The 20,907-nt window shown below is 45.1% G+C and overlaps 2 protein-coding genes and 1 pseudogene across 3 annotated transcripts in view; 2 read left to right on the forward strand and 1 right to left on the reverse strand.

Annotated features, from left to right (window-relative positions):
• The window catches only part of NRG4 (neuregulin 4), a 202,523-nt gene extending 196,276 nt beyond the window's left edge, over window positions 1–6,247 (reverse strand). The window contains exon 1 of the mRNA XM_037833316.1: window positions 6,181–6,247. The gene's annotated coding sequence lies outside the window, so the exon portion shown is untranslated. The remainder of the gene's footprint in view (window positions 1–6,180) is intronic.
• Window positions 752–2,028, forward strand: LOC119532749 (annotated as a pseudogene).
• TMEM266 (transmembrane protein 266) overlaps window positions 5,971–20,907 on the forward strand; it is a 109,585-nt gene continuing 94,648 nt past the window's right edge. Inside the window, exons 1-2 of one of the 2 annotated variants that reach the window (XM_037833313.1) lie at window positions 5,971–6,042; window positions 12,497–12,556. The gene's annotated coding sequence lies outside the window, so the exon portion shown is untranslated. The remainder of the gene's footprint in view (window positions 6,043–12,496; window positions 12,557–20,907) is intronic. The other variant, XM_037833315.1, reaches the window with a different exon arrangement.

Below are 20,907 nucleotides of genomic sequence, written 5' to 3' on the forward strand. Positions count from 1 at the left end.
TGAAATAATCATGGCCAAGAGAGAAACAAAGACAGTGACCATTTCTGTTTATTCAACTTCACTTACATGACAATATAATAAAAAATAAAATACTATAGAGCAAAAAACAGAAAAAAAAATAGTGGAATTAATCCTACAAATTTATTGAAAAAAGGAAAATGCATCTACATACTGGCTGATTCAATAATAAATAATAACATTACACTTTGTTCTCTTGATTTGTTCTTTAGTTTTGAAGCAAACATTAACAATTTTAAAAGCATACATTTCAAAGTTAAAGATATTATTTAAATTCAATAACGTCTTTCACATATGAACTAAAATTTGCACTCATCAAACAAAAATATTACATCTCAAAGTTAGCACTTTGGTTCACTCTTAAATTTTACATACACACACAAATTCCAAGAATGACATCATTGAAGTAATCAAGTCCTGTTTCTTTGTCCTTAAAATCACTGTGCTATAACTGTTTATTAAGAATCTACTGTTTAAACACAGAAATAGGGACTAAAAGGGTTGTAGACATGAGCTGCACCTAAAGCCTTGAATTATCCAGAACTTTTATGAACGTATTTAGAAAAATACCCATAAAGCTGAGGTCATGTGTATTGAAGACAAACCGTATAACCAGGACTTCTCTAAATTAACTTTCACGTAGAATACAATGTTTATTAAAGGATAAATAATAAAAATGTGCTCATTTGAAGCTTACATACATATTATTAAAACTTAACTGTGGAGAGGAGCGTGGTGTTCTCCTCTCCACGACATGGCATGTGCTTGTCCATTGATATCGGTGTACTCTGAAAAGGGGAAGTCATCTGGCAAAAATGTTACTTTGCCTGCTGTGTTCAAGGCTCCCATTAGATCAGATATTGTGAACTTTGTTCACATCAACTTGTGCAAAAACAACAAACAGCTCTATGCTGTCAGTGAGTTAGCAGGTCATCAAACCAGTGCTAAATCCTGGGGCACTGGCAGAGCTGTGGCTCGAATCCCCAGAGTTCGAGGCGGTGGGACTCACTGATCTGGCCGGGGTGCTTTTGGAAATATGTGTCATGGAGGTCGCATGTTTGCACCAACCAAAACATGGCGTTGATGGCACCCTAGAGTAAACACAACACAGAAATGATATGCCATCTGCTCTGCCCTGGCTGCCTCAGCCTTACCAGCGCTGGTCATGTCTAAAGGTCATTGCATTGAGGAAGTTCCTGAACTTCCTTTGGTGGTGGAAGATAAAGTTGAAGGCTACAAGAAGACCAAGAAGGCTGTTTTGCTTCTTAAGAAACTTAAGGCCTGGAATGATATCAAAAAGGCCTATGCCTCTCAGTGAATGAGAGCCAGCAAGGGGAAAATGAGAAACCATCGTTGCATATGGTGCAGGAGACCATGCATCATCTATAATGAGGACAACAGTATCATCAAGGCCTTCAGAAACATCCCTGGAATTCCTCTGTTTAATGTAAGCAAGCTGAATATTTTGAAACTTGCTCCTGGTGGGCATGTGGGATGTTTGTGCATTTGGACTGAAAGTGCTTTCTGCAAGTTAGATGACCTGTATGGCACGTGGCGTAAAGCTGCCTCCTTCAAGAGTAACTACAACCTTCCCATGCACAAGATGATGAATACAGACCTTAGCAGAATCTTGAAAAGCCCAGAGGTCCAACAAGCCCTCCGAGCACCAAGCAAGAAGATTCATCGCAGTGTTCTAAAGAAGAACCCACTGAAAAACCTGAGAATCATGTTGAAACTGAATCCCTATGCAAAGACTATGTGCGGAAACACCATTCTTCGCCAGGCTACGAATCACAAACTCAGGATGGATAAAGCTGCAGCAGCACTAGAGGCCAAATCATATGAGAAGAGGGTTCCAGGCAAGAAGCCCGTAGTGGGGAAGAAAGGAAAGAAGGCTGTTGGTGTTAAGAAGCCAAGAAGCAGAAGTCTTTGATGGGAAAGAAGGCTGCAGCTACCAGGAAGCCAGCAGAAAAGAAACCTACCACAGAAGAAAAGAAGTCTGCTGTTTAAGTTGCTTATTCTGTAAAAGTCAAATTATATTGGACACCTTATTTTGAATAAAGACCAGATGAAAAAGGCAGTGAGGGAAAAAAAAAAAAACAAAACTTAACCATAACTACAGAAATTATTTAGAACTTAAACCAAGAAGAGCTTTTTTCGGGGAGGAGTATTTTATCACCGACATTGTTTAGAATTACTGGTAGGTGCATAAAAATTACTGGTAATAAAAAGAAGACAGAACTTCAGTGGGTTTGTTACAGCTTTTAAATTCTCTACAGACTGTAAGAATTATTATTGCCTTCAACCAAGGTGATTGCTCCTATTGCCCACCCCCCCATCTGTATTCCACTCCTCAAGGTGAAATCTGCCATTGTCGTACTATCCTTTGAGATGAGCATGCTGCATTAAGCATATTTAGCTTAAAAGAAAACCTTTTTAAAATTAATATTATTGAGTGCTCACTTAGTCCATAGTATTATGCTTTGTGTTTTATCCACCTAATTACAAGCCAGTCATATTTATTCATTAAAGCAGCTTGGCAGGATTTATAAAGGAAATGCTTTGTTAGTGGTTGTGTGTACTTTAATTTTAAAATATTTAAAATATCACATAAAGTCACATATATTCTATTTTTCAGACTTTTCACTAACTCAGGTTGGCTTTCTCCCCATTTGTTCCAAATCAGCGAGGTGGTGTTATATAAAATCAACACTTGGAAGGGCTTTCAAAACATTGATGTTTACATAAACGTTAGCAATTTAAGGTCTTTGGGTATTATTTAAGTTTTCACAAACCATGTGGCATTAGAGTCATATGTTCTATTTTAAAAGTGGCTACCTTAAGAGAATACAATTTTAAACTATGATATCAATCTTTTTCATGCATTCATAGGATCAATATATTTCTAATCTGCCTTCCCATAATTTTGTAGCTGCATACTTGCACAAATTTTCTAATTATGTGATGATGGTACTCTTGAAAAGACAGTCTTTTTAATCAAAAGAAAATCTGACTTACCTAAAAAAGTATGGTATGGGACAGCATTCCAGTTACAGTCATATTAGAAACAGGTCTATTGTGCAAAAATGTGACGCAAACAAAGGTTAAACCAACAGTTAATGCCTTCCTCCCCTCCTTTACAGCTCCTACCCCCAAGACTTCCCTCTCATTAGTCACCTGAAGCCTACTGAAGCAGCACCTGTTCCATTTATAGCTCTAGTATTTTCCAAACTCTCCTGTTGTTAAGAATCACCTGGAGCAGTTAAAAATAAAAATCACAAGCCACTACCGGAGATTAGATTTCAATGGATTTGAGGTGAGGCTCCAGAATCTGATTTTATACAAATGTTCTTAGTGATTCTTAAGAACAATGCTCCAAGCCAAAACCTCTTCAGAGGCTTGCCAGAGATGTTCACAATTCCTCTAGATTGAGCAGCCTTTAGGACTGATAATCCTCCAGGTGATTCTGACTGTAGGGTATTTAAAAGCAGCAGTAGGCCAAATTTGGAGGAAGGAGAATGGCATCCTGCCTACGGCTCTGATTGAGGTTTTCAACACCCCTGATGAATTTATCAGAGGTAAGATTTTACTGTGGGTATGTGCTGTGATGCAGGACACCACCAGGGGGTAGCATGGAGCTGGCAAATCACAGGGGGATTTTTTTTTACTTCATTGCCTTCACATTACAAGGCAAAATGGTTGCACCTAGAAGCTCCACAAACTCAGCAATGCTACTCAAAATGTAGCATACTTAAAAGACAGAGGTAAAAGATAGTAGCCTTTAATTTCCACACAGATTTCTCTCTAGTCTTTAGAGACAAACCTTGGTTTTGGTTTTTGTTGTTGTTGTTGTTTGCTTTTTAAAAGTTTTTTAAGTAGCATTGTGCCTGGATCCAAAAATTCTGTTAAGACTGAAGTGGTCTTCCAATTTCCTCTGTCTGCAAGTTTCAAACTACTTGCCCTACTCCATATTTAACTAGAGTTGAAACTGGGTGCCTTTCAAAGTTTTTCTTCAAGTATTGTGTAGAGTTCAACTAAGTAGGGGAGAATGGGATGGAGAACACCCTGGGCAAGCTATGCCAAGGCTTTTTCAAATCAAGTGTAGCTGAAATGTTGCCACAGCCTGTTGGAAAACTATACCTCTACCCTAACTCATTCTCCATCAAGTTTTCCTGACCCATTGCCACTCACTTCTTCCAGTCCATATGTCTTCCTTCCAGAAATATACAAGAATACCTGGCAACCAAGAAAGCTTCTACAAATATCACCTCCAAAGGCTTTGCCTCTGAAATTCACCACTAAAGATCAGAGTTGAGTGAAAAACACTGAAAAATGAGGGAGGGCTTGAAGAAGAAATTTTACTTACTCTAGTTTGCCAAAGTTAGATACTTACTCCCTATTAGATATTTCTGTGCCTAAGGAAAGTATGATCCAACACACTGAGGCGATTCCATAACCTGGGTTTTGAAGTCTTTCAACTCTACAATTCTGATCATTTAGCCAGAAAAGCTGAGATGGGAGAAGAAGGAGGCAAGAATGAGAAACGGCATTCCTGGGAGGCCAAGAGGGCCCACCCTAACCAAATAAAAGCACTTTAGAAAAGGTATGAGAAAGGGAAACCAAGGCTGTATTGACCATGCAGAGCCAAAGGCCACCCTGGAACTTAGTTTCCTAGAAGCAAGGGTTTCCAATCTTTTCAAATATTTTAACATAAAAATGCCAGGATCCCACAGGAAAATGGCTATATTTAGCATGAACTGATGGAGATTCCAAATGAGAAAAGCCACTATGAAACCACTGGCTTCTTAAATAACTATTCTCTATTGCTCGCTCACAGCAGCACCTGCACTCATTAGAGTTATATTATACATATCAGAACTCTTAGTCAACAGAGAATATTTGTGGGTGCATCACCCAACCTGCTAAGCAGGACAGGAATTTTGATCTTCTCAACGGGATCAGTAACGCCTCCAAGGGACAAAATTGGTTGGGTTGAGGGCTAAAGAAATCTTATTCTTTTTTTGTATAAGCCACAGATACACATACAGTACATAAGCAGATATACTGCGTATCTATGGTATTAGAATTTTGGGGGAAGGGTGGTTAAGGAGGAAAAAAGTATCCAAAAAGAGTTCTTAGAAACGTTGCCTAGAAGGATCCTTGGCTGTGACTCTCAGATAATTGTCTTCACAGGGCTTTTCAATCTCAGACAGTAGACCGGGAGTCAGTGGTCTCTGGTTCTGGTACAACCTCGGCCATAAAGAGGTGTTTTCCCCTTAGTGACCAGTTAAAATGTGGGCAAGTCGCTGAATTGCTTCTTCACGCTTCAGAACGCAGAGAGCAATGCCTGCCGTTCGTTCTCTTAGAGGGTTCTGTGTGCGATGAAACAACTGGCAAACAGCTCTGGAAACTGCAAAGCGCTGCAGCAATGCGCGAGAAGTCTCCGATTCTCCCTCGTACGAAACCCCCTGTGGGGCCCTACACTTCCCCGAGGAGCCACCTCGGGTTCCGCACTTGTTGCTTCTCCGCCCCGCCCGCCTTCACCGCAGGCCTTCCCACCGCGATACTCTCCTCTCCCCACAGCGCTGGCCCTGCGACCCCCTCAATCACGCGACAAAGTTCGCGCGCTCCGCTCCGGCTCTGGCGGGAACAGAGGCCTGCCCCAAGCCGGGACCCCGACCCTTATCCCGGGCTCCTGCTGCAGAAGCCGCGGTTTCCTAGACAGCCGCACGACCGCTCTGCAGCCGCCGGGGCACGCGCGAACCGCCAGAGACGAAGGCGCAGGCGCGGGCCCGGGAGAGTCGCCAGCGCGAGGGCGCGCGCGCGCGCCCCCGAGTACGGTGGGCGGAGGGGCGGAGGGGCGGAGGGGCGGTGGGGGCGGAGGGAGCAGAGAGGCGGGAGCGACTGGAGCGGCGGGAGCGGCTGGGCCGCGAGGGGGCGGGGGGGCGGAGAGGGGAGCCCCGGGAGCGCGAGCCGCGGCCGGTGTCGCTGCATAGCCGAGCAAATTCCGAGCCCCGGCAGCAGGTATGTGTCCTCGCAGCCGGCCACGGCTGGGGCTTCCCCCGCCTCGCCGCCCGGGTCCTCTGGCCGGAATGGGTGGGGTGGGCTGGGCTGGGGGCATCAAGGTTTGCAGGATGCGTGCCCGGAGGGTTGGGATCTTACCGCTGACCTTCATCCCCACCGGCCGCCGGCGAAGCGAGCCCAGGGTGCGTGGGGCAGCCCAGGGCTTCAGCTCCAGCTTGGGGACCTGGTTCTTGTCACATGCTTCTTATTTATTTTTGCAAACTACCCTGGTTCGGGTCCAGCTGCAGATGCCTTGCCTCCTATTCTTTGCCTCCGTGTGCCATCTTGCATTTATTAATAAAACATGCAAGCTAGGGAGCGGGTGATTGCTACTGGGGGGAATCCCATTGCAGTATGACAAGCGGGCACCTATTTTCGGGTTTCAGACGTGGAATTGAGGTGGAAATCCCAGACCCTGGGGATTTGTGGCTTGGTTGGTCGTGACCACTTCCTAGTGGACTTCCCCCATTTGCCGAGAGGCGCCACAGCGGCAGAAAGGGCTGTCAGGAAAGGTTGGTGGGTTTTCACTGTCAGGCCAGAATCTCATTCAGGAGACAGGTGCAAGCCAGGGCAGACACTTCCCTGCTTGCCAACTTGTCAGGCAGGCTTAAACCCAGAAAATTTTCCCCCTTGATTGTTGACAGGAGGCCTTGAACAAAATCCCCAAGACTTGCATTCTCAAACTCATTAGGGTTTTGTATCTGAAGATGACTAAAGCTAGCCACCTGTTGGAAGTCAGACCCCAAGAAACCCCCCATAATCTAGCCTACCAATCTCTGTTTAGTAGTCACTGATACTGAGACAGCGATAGGCCCATATTTGTTCTTTCTGTCCTCCTTAATGCTGCTTGAATTTTGTTTCTTTAAAAATAAAACCTACTTATGATTTGATGCCACATAGGTTATAGATTGAAATTACATGATTTTTATATTCCACACACCTCTGACATCTATCCTAAAGACTGAATTTCTCTTTAGCATATATGTTACCTATCTCCCTGGCTTTTCACCTTGCTTTGAGCAACAGTCTGGAAAGTGGGATGTATGCATCTGCCCCCCCCCCAATACTATGGTTAAAAGAATAGTAAGAGCTAGAAGCAGAATGAAAAGGGTTTATCACAAAATGCTGGGATATAGCAGCAGGACTGTAATTGCTTCTAAAATATAGTAAAAAATGCCACATCTAATCATCAGAAGGACGTGTCTCAAATGCTTGTTTGTGCCAGGTACTGAGCAAAAAGCTGTTTGTGCATGATCTCATTTTATCCTCACAACAAAACTATTATCTTCATGTTGAAGATGAAGAATCTTAAAGCTCTGAAAGGTTCGCTGACTTCCCCAAGGTCACACTTTCCCAAGGGACAGAGCTAGGATGCAAATTCAAGTGCCTCTGTTTGCTGGGAGTGGGGTTTTGGAGGATAGCCTTTAACCCTGGAGCTGTCTCTACCTTTTCATTGAGATCAGGCTTATGCTTGAGCACCCAGGCTTGGATTGGATTTTCCATTTCTTAGATTCCACACCAACCTTTGTGGCTTTCCAATAAAAGAAACTGGTGTTTCAGAATGGGTCCGTGTAGAATTTTTTGAAGTGGCAATGAGCCTATAAAAATGGGGACCAAGATGGACTTCTGTTAACTCTCCAAACAAGGAATTAAGTTGAAAAAGTTCTGTCCTTCCACATTTAAACCTATAAAATGTATAAGCATCAAATAGAATGAGTCACTAATTTTTTTTTTTATTGCATCACACCCCAAGCTTCTTGCCCTGTACACTGTCTTCCAGCCACACTGCCAGCCATAAGACAACACTTTGACTTGTGTGTGAGCTTCCTTGTGGGGTTAAGGCATCCATATCAGCCATGGACCAAAATCCAATCTCTCTATGATTATAGCAGTTATTCCTTTGAAGTTCTTGGAATGTGTGCCTTCAACTATGGATGTGTATTTAATCTTTTTTTTTTTTTTTGCAAGTGCATTATTATAATGCAGGTATTGGGTTTTGCTGTACGTTCCTAACAGTTCTCATGGACTTGGTAGAAATTGCTATAGTTACAGCAATAGAAATTTATCCAATGAGACTATTAGCTTTTATACTCATGCATGTATTTGATATAGTGATGAGAAAAGTAAGCATAGAATTACTTGAAAATTATAACCCATGTGTTCTAGTTTGCTAATGCTGCAGAATGCAAAACACCAGAGATGGACTGGCTTTTATAAAAAGGGGGTTTATTTGGCTATACAGTTACAGTCTTAAGGCCATAAAGTGTCCAAGGTAACACATCAGTAATCAAGTACCTTCACTGGAGGATGGCAAATGGCATCCGGAAAGCCTCTGTTAGCTGGGAAGGCACGTGGCTGGCGTCTGCTCCTAAGTTCTGGTTTCAAAATGGCTTTCTCCCAGGACATTCTTCTCTAGCAAGCTTGCTCTTCTTCAAAACGTCACTCACAGCTGCACTCCATCCAGTCTCTTTGTGTCAGCATGTTTTATATGGCTCCACTGATCAAGGCCCACCCTGAATGGGTGGGGTCACACCTCCATGGGAGTATCCCACCAAAGTCACCACCCACAGCTGGGTGGGACAATTCCAAGCAAATCTAACCAGCACCAAAACGTCTGTCCCACAGGACCACAAAGATAATGGCATTTGGGGGACACAATACATTCAAACTGGCAGATTCCACCCCCTGGACCCCAAAATGACATTATCTTTCCAAATACAAAATACATTCATTTCATCACAATATCACAAAAACTTAAACCATTTCAGTAACAAAAGTTAAGTACAAAATCCCATCAAAATCAAATATAGGCGTGGTCAGTCCTAAGGCATACTTTTCCTTTAGCTTGGATCTGTGGACTTAGAACAAGTTATATGCTTCCAATATACAAAGGAGGGACATTCATAGGATAAACATTTCCATTGCCATAAGGAGAAAGCATAACAGGACCAAAACAGTTCCTAAAACCTGCAGGACAAACTCCATTAGATTTCAAAGTCAGACAGTCATTAACAGAACGACGTTGCATCCTTGGGGCTTGAGAGAGCGGGAGTCTAACCCTTCCTAAGGACCTTTTTGGCAGCCCTTTCCTCTCCAAACGCTTAGGTGAGTGCTCCAACATACCCACACATTGGGGAGACCACCTTCTCGGCCCCACCCTCCTCAAACATCGGGGCTGCTCCCGGATTCCCTTCCATCTCCGGGGCACACGCTCAATCCCTTCAGAACAGTGTGGTGGCAGCCAGGCTCTCCCCAATTCCCTAGGAATGTGCTCCACCCTCTTTGGGACCTTGGGTGGCAAAACTCTTCCAGAGCATCGAGGTGGAATGCCCACCCTCGACCTCTGGGGCAAACTCACCCTTTCCATGCGTGTGGGCTGCTCCACTCTCCCAGCCCAAGGCCTCTTGACTCCAGACCTCAACCTCCATGGCTCTGTCTTTGAAGAAATTTTTCCTGCAATTTGTTCCTTGTCTGTCTCCTCCAGTCCAGACTGGCAGCAGCTGTGTCTATAAAGTTCTCGCAAAAATTCTGTTGGCTTTGCATGAAGCACACAGGGGTCAAAGCCATCAGACAATTGGAGTTTCCACAAATCCTTTCTGGATAATTCCATCTCCAATCTTGGCTTGTACTGAAATGGCGGCTGGGTTCCATGTTTGGTTACATCCTCACATTGGGCTGTAGCTTCTGGGATTCCACCCCCTGGAAGCTCATAATTTTCCAAGCCATCAGCTTCTGGTTTCTTTGAACCCAAGAGTTCAGTTCTAAGTTTATCTCTTTCCGCTCGCATTTTACTATAAGCTGCAAGAAGAAGCCAGGTTACGTCCTCCACACGTAGTCTGGAGATCTCCTCAGCTAAGTATTCCAGGTTGTTGCTTCCAGATTCCTCCTTCCATCTGACACCAGGACTCAATTTTGCCAAATTCTCTGCCACTTTAAAACAAGGATCGCCTTTCTGCCAGTTCACAACAAAACGTCCATCATTTCTGTTCAAGACCTCATCAGAAGTATCTTTCGAGTCCGTGTTTCCACAAACAGTCTCTTCAAAGCAGTTTAGGCCTTTTCTATCAAGCTCCTCCCAATTCTTCCAGAATATTCCCCTTATCCATTTAAAAAGCCGTTCCAACATGTTTGGTATTTGCAAACACAGCAGCAAAAGCACCCCACTTCCGGTACCAAAATCTGTTCTAGTTTGCTAATGCTGCAGAATGCAAAACACCAGAGATGGACTGGCTTTTATAAAAAGGGGGTTTATTTGGCTATACAGTTACAGTCTTAAGGCCATAAAGTGTCCAAGGTATCACATCAGTAATCAAGTACCTTCACTGGAGGATGGCAAATGGCATCCGGAAAGCCTCTGTTAGCTGGGAAGGCACGTGGCTGGCGTCTGCTCCAAAGTTCTGGTTTCAAAATGGCTTTCTCCCAGGACATTCTTCTCTAGCAAGCTTGCTCTTCTTCAAAACGTCACTCACAGCTGCACTCCATCCAGTCTCTTTGAATCAGCATGTTTTATATGGCTCCACTGATCAAGGCCCACCCTGAATGGGTGGGGTCACACCTCCATGGGAGTATCCCACCAAAGTCACCACCCACAGCTGGGTGGGACAATTCCAAGCAAATCTAACCAGCACCAAAACATCTGTCCCACAAGACCACAAAGATAATGGCATTTGGGGGACACAATACATTCAAACTGGCACACCATGGAAGTTATAGCTTTTAACTATATGATGAATAATATTAGGTAGGAAATGTAAGACTGTCTCTTGTAGACCCTATAAGCTCTGTTTCCTTCCTTGGGCAATGTGAATAATTTGAGCAGGATGATGTTACTTTTTTCATTATACTGTGTTCTGTAGACAGTAAAGCAATTTGTATAGCAGTCCTGACTGATGGAAAACACTGAGTTTTAGAAGAGCACATTCCCCAGTGCTTATAAAAATGCTGAGATGGAGTCTTTCTGCCCTGGGGATTTCCAGTTCATGATTAGATAAACTCAAGATGAGTCCTGATATTACTGGGGAAGCAGCAGAAAGCAAACTTTTGCTTGATTTCTGGAGAGGAAGTGGGATTTCCTATTGGGAGCATCACTATCTTCTTCAGCTGGGAACCTCCTAATTGAAAAGCATCCAAGAAGTCGACTCGTTTACTCTCTTCCATCCAAGCAAAGATTTTGTTTAATGCAGATCTGAGCACTGTCTTTGGTGCAAAGTCCAATTCAGGGAATGTAAAAATGTCTCTGGACTTTTTTTTTTTTTTTTCTCAAAATGTATATATATTTAAACTGGGAAAAGCCATATGGGCAAATGTGGATACTTAAGCATTATGTTTTATTTTCCTTGCCAAGAGTTTTTTTTGGGGGGGAAGAGAAGAACCAGGGAGGGATGTCTAAAATTTTTCCAACCTATGTAACTAGCAAGCATTTCCGTGTCTGATCATAATGCATATTTGAATGCTTTGTTGATTCAGACACTGTAACTGGTATATTTGTCTTTCCTTGACTTACCTTGTGAAATATTGGTAGTAAAATATGATTTGTTTATACCGTCTCTTAATTTAGTATTCTTTAAAGTGAGTTTTTTTCCAGTGTCAACAATGTTGAATCACAAAAGGAGTTCACAGGAACATCACTGTGAACTACTTGATCTTCGTCAGTTTGTTTCTCTGTCCTTGGTGGCAGCCATAGCAAGGGTTTTAATTTTATTTAAAAAGTGGTTACACAACCATGAGTTAATCCATTCCTCTTCTAGATGGGGCCAGTCAAAGTTCACAGATGCTGGCCCAGCACCCCATCGGGAGCTCTTCTCCTGTGGTCCAGGTCTCATCCGAGAACCTTAGAGCTCCCTTGGCTCTTTGTGTGCTCAGTTTCCCCATTTAGAGATGTAAGGGTTCCTTCAGATGGATCACACCAGGCAGACCTGGGGTAGGGGTGGGATGTAGGTTACTCAGTACCAGCGTAGGCAGGACCAGAAAATCATTTGTGCGTTGACACTAGCCTACGCTACCATTTCTGCTTGCAAATGTAACATGTGCTTGTTTTAAACATTCAGACAGTACAGAATACAGAAGGTAGAAGGTATAGTGGTCAAAATCTTTGATCATTGCACACCTCAGCAATGACCATTAACAGTTTGTTGTGGATTCCTTCCTATTTTTTAATGCAGATGCTAAAACATTATTGTTTGCCAGCAGTAGTACACGCAGTTGCATACTATTTTGAAGTTTGTTTTCTTGCCCCTGGTAATATAACTTGGACCCCATGGCTGGCATGTTCTAGATGTCTTTCATTCTGCAGCCATGGGAGCTAGCTGAAAGGATTTCTATAACCTGGGGAAAAGGAAGGAACTAATGTTGTTAGGTAGGAACCCACATGTGCAGATTCATATTCCCTATTTCCTTTAATGCTTTGTGTTTACAGATGAGGAGAGGGGAGCCCAAAGTACCTGACATAAGAAGTAGAGCTGAGATGCAAACCCAGGTCAGTGTGGCTCCAACTCTTTCCCTCTTATGACTCTTGAGTGCCCTGCCGCACGGTTCTCCAGCCCCGATCCTCCTCGGCTCCGTCCGCACTGGCCTCCTTGCTGTTCCCCTTGCTCAGGACCTTAGCACTAGCAGTTGCCCACAGATATCAGCATGGTTTGCTCCTTCACCTCCTTTAGACTTTGCTCAAGCTGCGCCTTCTGAGTGAGGCCCTCCCTGCCTCCACCTTTAACCACATCCCCCTAGAGGCACTCTGTCTCTCCTCCCTGCTTTGCTTTTATTCATAGCACTTATCACCTTCTAACATAGTCATAAATTAGTTGTTGGGTTTATTATCCCTCTCCCCCACGTAATGAAAGATCAGGGGACAGGGATTTTGTCTGTTTTGTTCACCACCCTGACCCCGGTGCTGTGGAAAAGACAGCTCCATAGTAAAGACTGGCGAATCACTGTGACATTCTTTAATCTCTCTAGCTTCTCCACACTTCTTTGTTTGTTATCTCTTTCTGCTCCCTGTAGTAGGCAGTGAAAACCCTAAAATGCAAAGGATTTGTGTGTGTGTTTGGGTGAACAGCAAATAAGTGGAAAAGAATGCTGTCTTACTCTTGAGCCAATGTGGGGTCTCTGCCTCCCAGGTGAAGAAGGAAGGAAAGTCACGTTAGGGTTGGTGTGCATGACAAAGCAGCAAAAGGTTCACGGGCGATGGCCTGGATGGAGAGGAGATCTGTGTGGGCTCCCCTCTGTCTGGGGTGCACACTGCTTTTGAGGCCTCCAGAGAACACTCTGGACTCTACCACCTTTTGCAGTGGCCTGAGTCATTCTTTCCCTAGAAAGGAAAACAAATGTATGGAAATTCACACAGTTTAATCCCTACACTACCAGCATTAACTCAGCTGCATTTTTTAGAAGATTAGTTTAAGATACCTATTGGTATTTTCCCTATTTATGCAGATGTGAGAGTTCATTGTCAAAGCACTTATCTCATGTGTCTGAGAACTTGGAGCAGAAGCTCACACCAGCAGCCTCACAGCCTGAGACTCCTTTGGCCAAAGCAGTCCCAGACTCTGAGAAGGTCTTAGGCCAGAGCAAAATGATAGGTATTTTGAGGACTAAGTCAGCCTTAGACTATTTTAGAATTGAGTACACTGGGATGCTGGAGGGAGTTAATGGTTATGGGAAGAAGTCTTAAAGAAACTGCCCCTCAGCCACAGGGAGGCCTCCTCTTCCTTCTTCCCCTCCTCCCACTCTTCTCCCCCTCCTCCCACTCTTCTCCCTCTTTCCCCTCCTCCTCCCCTACCACTTCCCCCCTCCTCCTCCCTCCTCCTCTTTCTCCTCCTCCTCCTCTTCCCTCTTCCTTACCCCTTCCCTCTCCTCCCTTCTCCTTCTTTGACCCTCCCTCCTCCCTCCCTCTTCCTCCCTACCTCCTCCTCCTCTAATTGCTGCCCTAACTGGTCTGAATTTACCAATAGGAAAGGAATTCCCCTTCAAAAATCCCCTAAAACTGCCTTTTATTTGTAATAGAAACTGTTCAAAAGCTAGGGCAGGGCTGATTACTCCAGTTCCCACAGCTCGTTAAAACAAAGAATTTTAATAAGTATTTTTGCCCTTTGCAACCCAGGTTTTTGAAAGTCTAGACTGTGATCCAGCAGATGTTCTCTGGATTTCAGTCTCAATCTCTAAGCATGCAATGCTCTCAGCTGCTCTCCCTTGGCTGTAAACGAGTCCACAGTGAGTTATTTCATTAGTGGTTCCCTCTCCGTCCCCACTCCAGTTCTCAGTAGACTACAGAACTGCCATTTCTGTCAGCCAACATAACTTATAAGGTACAGGACGTGCTCCCACATCGAAAGCCCCAAGCTGAACTTGGAGTAGAGGCGGGCCAGGGATGGAGGGTCAGGGGGCGCAGGGACAGATGTGGGGTCCCGGGGGGACTGGCCGTCCCTGCGTGGAGTCTGTGAGGGCACCGCTCGCCGCTCCGTGCGTGCGTGCGCCTCGCGTCCGGCGCACCCGGCCCACCGCGCCTGAGACACGTCCTAAATCCTTGTATGTTACCTGAATTTGATGCAGTGTTCTAAAAAACCCAAGCAATTTCTATGACACTTGCTAATTCTTCTTTACCATGACTACTAAAATTTGTTAGTTTTGCCCATCAGAACAAAAGAACAGGGATAGACATGATAAACCCTCAATAAGGAAAAAGCTCTGTTATTTTGGCACATAGTCTCAAAAGCAAAGCTTGGGAAATTCACTGCCATCTCTCCTTGTCCTTTCGCTCTTGGTTTCTTCCCGGGGCTCTGTCTGCTGTCACTCCCCTCCATGCCCTCCAGAGAACTCCTGTCTCCACCACTCTACTGAAACAGAACTCTTAAAGGTCACCCTTCATGGCCTATCACAAATCCAATGGCCGTTTCTCAGATTTCATTCCTGATGGCTCAGCAACACCTGACCCTATTAACTTCTTCCACTCCTTGAAACGCTGTCAGTTGGCAGTGCCTTCACACGGTGCCCATCTCTGTCTGGCCTCCTCTCTACCCTGAGCCTTCCTGTGTTACTGAAAGGCAGTCTGGAGAAGCCATTCAGCCTGCATTCCTCCCAGGGTTTGAATCCCGGCTCTAGCAACTTGCTAACTTTGCAACTTTGAGTAACTTTTTAACCCCCTGTGTCTTATTTTCCTTACTGGTAAGATGGGGAGAAGAATAGCAACATCCTAGGGTTGTTGGGAAGAGGGTTAAATGAGTATGCCTAGTACAGAGAAAACACTCACAAATGTCACCTTTTATCATCATCACTTCCTGTTAAGATGCCATCAGGAGCTGCCTAGTATCTGCAGGATAAAACCCTAACTCCTCCCTCTGGCAACCTGGGCCTTTGTGATCTAGCCCTGGTTTACTGACTGCCCCTGGCCGTTGCCAGTGTGTGCTCACTTCTGAGCACCCCTACTCGTGGATCACCATCCCCCTTCCTCTACTCCAGTCGTGGATCAACTTCCCCCTTACTGCACCTTCACTTGTGGATCACTTCCCCTTTCCTATACCCGACTCATGGATCACCTTCCCCCTCCCTGCCCCCCCCACTCATGGATCACCTTCCCCCCTCCCTGTGCCCCTACTCATGGATCACCTTCCCCCTCCCTGCCCCCCCACTCATGGATCACCTTCCCCCTTCCTATGCCCCTCTCATGGATCACCTTCCCCCCTCCCTGCGCCCCTACTCATGGATCACCATCCCCCTCCCTGCCTCCCCACTCATGGATCACCTTTCTCCCTTCCTGTGCCCCCACTCGTGGATCACCATCCCTCTTCCTGCGCCCCCACTCGTGGATCACCTTCCCCCTTCCTATGCCCCATTCATGGATCACCTTTCTCCCTTCCTGTGCCCCCACTCATGGATCACCTTCCCTCTTCCTGTGCCCCCACTTGTGGATCACTTTCCCCCTTCCTATGCCCCATTCATGGATCACCTTCCCTCTTCCTGCACCCCCACTTGTGGATCACATTCCCCCTTCCTGCACCCTCACTATGGATCACCTTCCCCCTTCCTGCACCCCCACTTGTGGATCACATTCCCCCTTCCTGCACCCTCACTATGGATCACCTTCCCCCTTCCTGCACCCCCACTTGTGGATCACATTCCCCCTTCCTGCACCCTCACTCATGGATCACCTTCCCCACTTCCTGTGCCCCCACTCATGGACCAACTTTCTCCCTTCCTGGGCCCCCACTCGTGGATCACCTTCCCCCTTCCTATACTGGACTCGTGGATCACCTTCCCCCTTCCTGCGCCCCCACTCACAGATCACCTTCCCCCTTCCTATGCCCCACTCATGGATCACCTCCCCCCTTCCTATACTGCACTCATGGATCACTTTCCCCCTTTCTGCGCCCCCACTTGCGGATCACCTTCCCCCTTCCTATACCCCGCTCGTGGATCACCTTCCCCCTCCCTGCAACCCCACTCATGGATCACCTTTCACCCTTCCTTCTCTGCCCTGTCCTCCCTGACCAGAGTTACAAGGGTCCTGAGGGCCACCAGGAAACACCAGCACAGACTGCCTGGTAACCTAAGACGTCCTCCCCCGGGCTCCAAGCCTATCTCTCTCAAACAGCTTATACATTACTTAAGGACACCAGCTGTGATTTATACTTTTGAAAAATATCTTCCTCAGCTTTTAGCACTATGCTTTACACATAGTAGGAATTTAGTTTATATCTTTAACTGCCAAAACATTATAGTTTCACTTAGCCCTTCCAAGATCCTTTTTCCTCCTAAATTGAAACTTGTACTGATCCATTGTAGAGTCTATATTTTCTATAAGCCTGACACAGGAAAACGGAGTCAACGCTGTGGGGAGAGTTAACCTCCTCAGAATCTTTATAGATAGAATCAGGAGAGATGTATAGAAATCATTAAAATAATAGTAGCAGAGGGAGTAACTTAATGCTTGAAATCCTACCAATCCATGAAGTTAAGATTTTTTTCAAGCATTTGGAAATTTTTTCTATCTTATCCCATCCCTCCCAAGTCAAATGAGCTCTGAGGGGTATGAGTGGCAAATGTGTAAGTCCTTCAGACCCTGCGCCAGGCTTGCTTCTGAGCCATTATGTCCTACTCCTGCTTTCTCCTTACTATCCAAGTGAAAGGACCTTGAAGTTGAAGGAAAATCAAAGGAGGGAGCTACCAAATTAAAAAACAACAACAAAAACTGACCCTATTGCTGACCTTCTGGGTTGGCATGGCAATCACAGCTTATGTTTTCCTCAGTCTCTGCTGTGTCTTGGAGGTCATGCATGAGGAGTCACAGGGCTGGGCTACCAACGTAACGACTTGCCCTCTCCAGCCCTGGAACCAAGCAACTTTGCACCTTGAGACTCTATAACAGGGCTTTGCAACCTCGGCACTGCTGACACTTTGGGCCAGCTAATTCCCTATTGTGGGGCTGTCATGTGCACTCTGGGATGGTCAGCTGCATCCCTGGTCTCTGCCCACTAGGTGCCAGGGGCACCCCCACCCCCACCCCCAGCTGTGATACCCAAATCTGGGTCCAGGCATTGCCAAATATCCCCTGGGAGGCAATATTGCCCCTAATGGAGAACCACTGCCCTATAGGATCAATCCAGAAGACTCAGCACCTTCCTGGTGCATAGAGTTCCATGACTTGGACAGTTTGGGACAAGTGAAGGTTGTCACACACATGAAAAAGTAAATTTGGGTTTGAAATTACTAACTTAGAGAGGGAAAATTTAATGTCTGTAAACAATTATATTATTAATTACAGAAATTCAGGCCGTCCTGCTCACCCAAAGTTCTCACGTCTGAATGCAGGTTCATGTCTAAACACAACACATTCTGGGACTGTTACAGTCTTCCTTGGATTATTTTTGTTGCAGTTGTTTTAAGTGGTGATAATACATTTAGGCCTTTGACAAGTATATCATACCAAAATTAATTAATATTTCTGGAGAAAATTTAGTTGATTCCCATCTGAGGATATTATGTTTGACTTGAGATGGGCTCTTCTCAGCAGAATTTGCTTCTGACCTCAAAGCTGCTCTAAGACTTTGGTGCTTCTGGGGTAAAGTAGGACTGACACAACACTCGGTGCGTTGGTGAAAGCTCACAATTGCTCAGTGATCTTCATGGCTGGGATAATCTAGCTGTAGACTTGTGATTTAAAACCCACCTCCAATTGACAGTCAATATTATGTTCTTTCTAAATGCAGTGGCAGAAATTGCATACCATGTGCAAAAACTAAGTGACAGTTAAATATGCTGCTTTCTGGAAAATGTTAAGGCTCCAACCTTGCGGGAGACCTGCTTTGGCCAGAGATCACCTTTGTCTAGCGCAATTGCCTTTAAAAAGGGGATGTGTACACAGAAGACCCCCTCAAGATATTTGCTACCCAGTAGTCTAGAAATAAACTTCACGTGGTTCCTTGAGTCAAGGATGCAAGATAGAATTATACTCATTCCACAGACAACATTGATCAGTGTGCCAGACCTGTGCCAAGAGGTGGGAGGAGTTTGAAAGAGTGCGTCCACCATCCTCATTGTACAGTTCAGGAGACTGGACCCAGAAAGATCAACCACTTGCCTGAGGTCAAGTTACTAGTTACCTGGGTTTCCTGACTTCTCATCCAATGTACATTCCCCTTTCCACACTGTCTCAGGTCATGTAGTTCTTTCATTTTTCTAGAACCTGTGATGTGTCACTTCTGTGAGCAGCAGGGTCCTTGTACTTGACCTGCGTATCTCAGAATTGTTGTGAGGATCCATGATAAAGTTCAAAAAAGACAATTTAAATTTCTAACTACAAAATATTTTTGTATGATAAATAAATATCATACTCAACCCAGATTTTGCCTGGTTAGCAGGAACCTAGATGTCTCTGAAAGTGTGAGACTGTTGAGTCAGTTAAGTAGGTCCCTCTGTGAGGTAGCCCAGGCTTGGTGGTCTTGGGTGGGAGAGTTGGCCCTTGGCTTAAGGAGATGAATCAGAGGACAGAGAAGGTAGGAGAGGACGTAGGGGACCTGGCTCAATAGCACAACATCTCAAGGTATGACAGAGCAAAATAATTGTTCTTACTTTTTGTTGTGTTGTAAAAGCTGTGGGTGATGTGGGTTTGCAGAGTAGGGGGAATGTGCCTCTTAAAAGGACGCCTTGAGACAGAAACTTACCCTGCTGAATATAAGCAGTTAGAACACTTTATAAACTACAGAATAGTTAACAAATTTAAATACCATTTACAAATGTAAATACCATTCTCAACTCAACTTTTATTGAGATTATTTGAAAAGTATACCAGGAAGGAATGTGTTTATCTGAGAATAACAGAAAATCTGTGAAATAGTAGCTTAAAATGTAGATAATTTGTTTTTCTTGTGTAATATGTCTAGAGGTGGCAGTCCAAGGCTTGTCTTGTGGTGCAGGGATATCTTCAGAGACTAAGGTTCTATTAAGCTTTTTGTTCCTCATGGTCATGGATGGCTGCTCCACCTCCAGGCATTTCATCTGTGTTCCAGGCAGGAATAAGGAAGAAGGATGAAGGTGAAGAAGGATGTAGGTGAAAGCCTTTTCCTTTCCAGATTTTGCCTTTGTATTGGAGAAGGAACTTATTCCTTTATTTCATTGATTAGAACTGTATCATGTGGCCAGTACTTAATGTAAAGGAGTCAGGTATTTTGCTTTCTGGTCTCAAGAGTAGAGAGAGAAAAGGGGTTGAAATGGGTGTTGAGAGCCAAGCTAAAATATCTATGACAGAGGAAAATGGCATTTCTTCAGAATCATAGGGTGGGTAGAGAGCCAGGCTCAGAATATAAGCAAGGTGGCCAGGCAAGCTAAAGAGGCCCTGTTTACAGACTGCTATTGCACTGCTCTGGGTTTGACCACTACCCAATCAGCATGACTGCCAACCGCCTGGACTTCTGGTTCCAGTGCAGCTCGATTTTTGCATTTTTAAGGATTCAAAGTCCTTGGCTGGGCCTCGTTCACATGTCCATGCTGTAGCTGTTTGGGAGGGGTAGGGAGAAAGAATCCCTTCTCCCCCACCCCTCTCTAGGCTTCCGTGTTGTGTGGGAAAGGCTTGCCAATCTCCTGTCTTAGGATTCCTTCCGATTCAGAGGATACTCCAAAGCTGGGCAGCCCAAAATGACAGATATTCACCACCCCCTATTTTACAGATGGGGAACCTAGGTCCTAAAGGAAGAAAAGGACTTAGTCAAGGTGGGTGATAGGCAGAGCCAGGATTTCATCTTTTCCTGATCTCTGCCACACATATCCAATCTGGTCAGTCCCAGAGAAGCAGCTATCCATGTAGCCTTTTCCTCAGGATCCCTGGCAGTCTATGGGGGGTGGGGTGCCAGCAGTCCATCAACAGATCCCTTTCTCCCCGTAGACTCTTCCTGGGAGCCACTTTCTTCTTCTGTAATATCAAGGCTTTCCAAAAGTAAGAAGTAAACATTCTTACATTCAGGACTCCTGTAACTGGATGTTGAATGGGATGTTTTGTGAAGACTAGGCAGTAAATAACCCCACCTTCTAAAGAGGGGCAACAAGGCACAACCTCTCGTGACCTATATAAAAAGGTGGCTGTATTCGTCCAGTGACTACCACCCATCCCATCATGCACCTATAGCTGTGTGAGGAAAAGCCTAGACATTCAAGGAGAGTTCGTTGACTGGGGCGAGTGCAATGGCTTGTCCCTGCCTCTCCGAATAGGGGCTTGGAGAGGGTTGTTGCCTCCTGTCCAAGTGAGAGGGCTCCAGGCAGGGTAGAGATTCCCATAAGGCCTCTTGAGAAGCTGGAGCTGCACCCACAGGATAGTCAGCCCTGGACACTGGCAGCCCAGAAAAG

The sequence above is a fragment of the Choloepus didactylus genome, chromosome 4 (genome assembly GCF_015220235.1).
Source record: "Choloepus didactylus isolate mChoDid1 chromosome 4, mChoDid1.pri, whole genome shotgun sequence".
NCBI classification, from domain to species: Eukaryota; Metazoa; Chordata; class Mammalia; order Pilosa; family Megalonychidae; genus Choloepus; species Choloepus didactylus.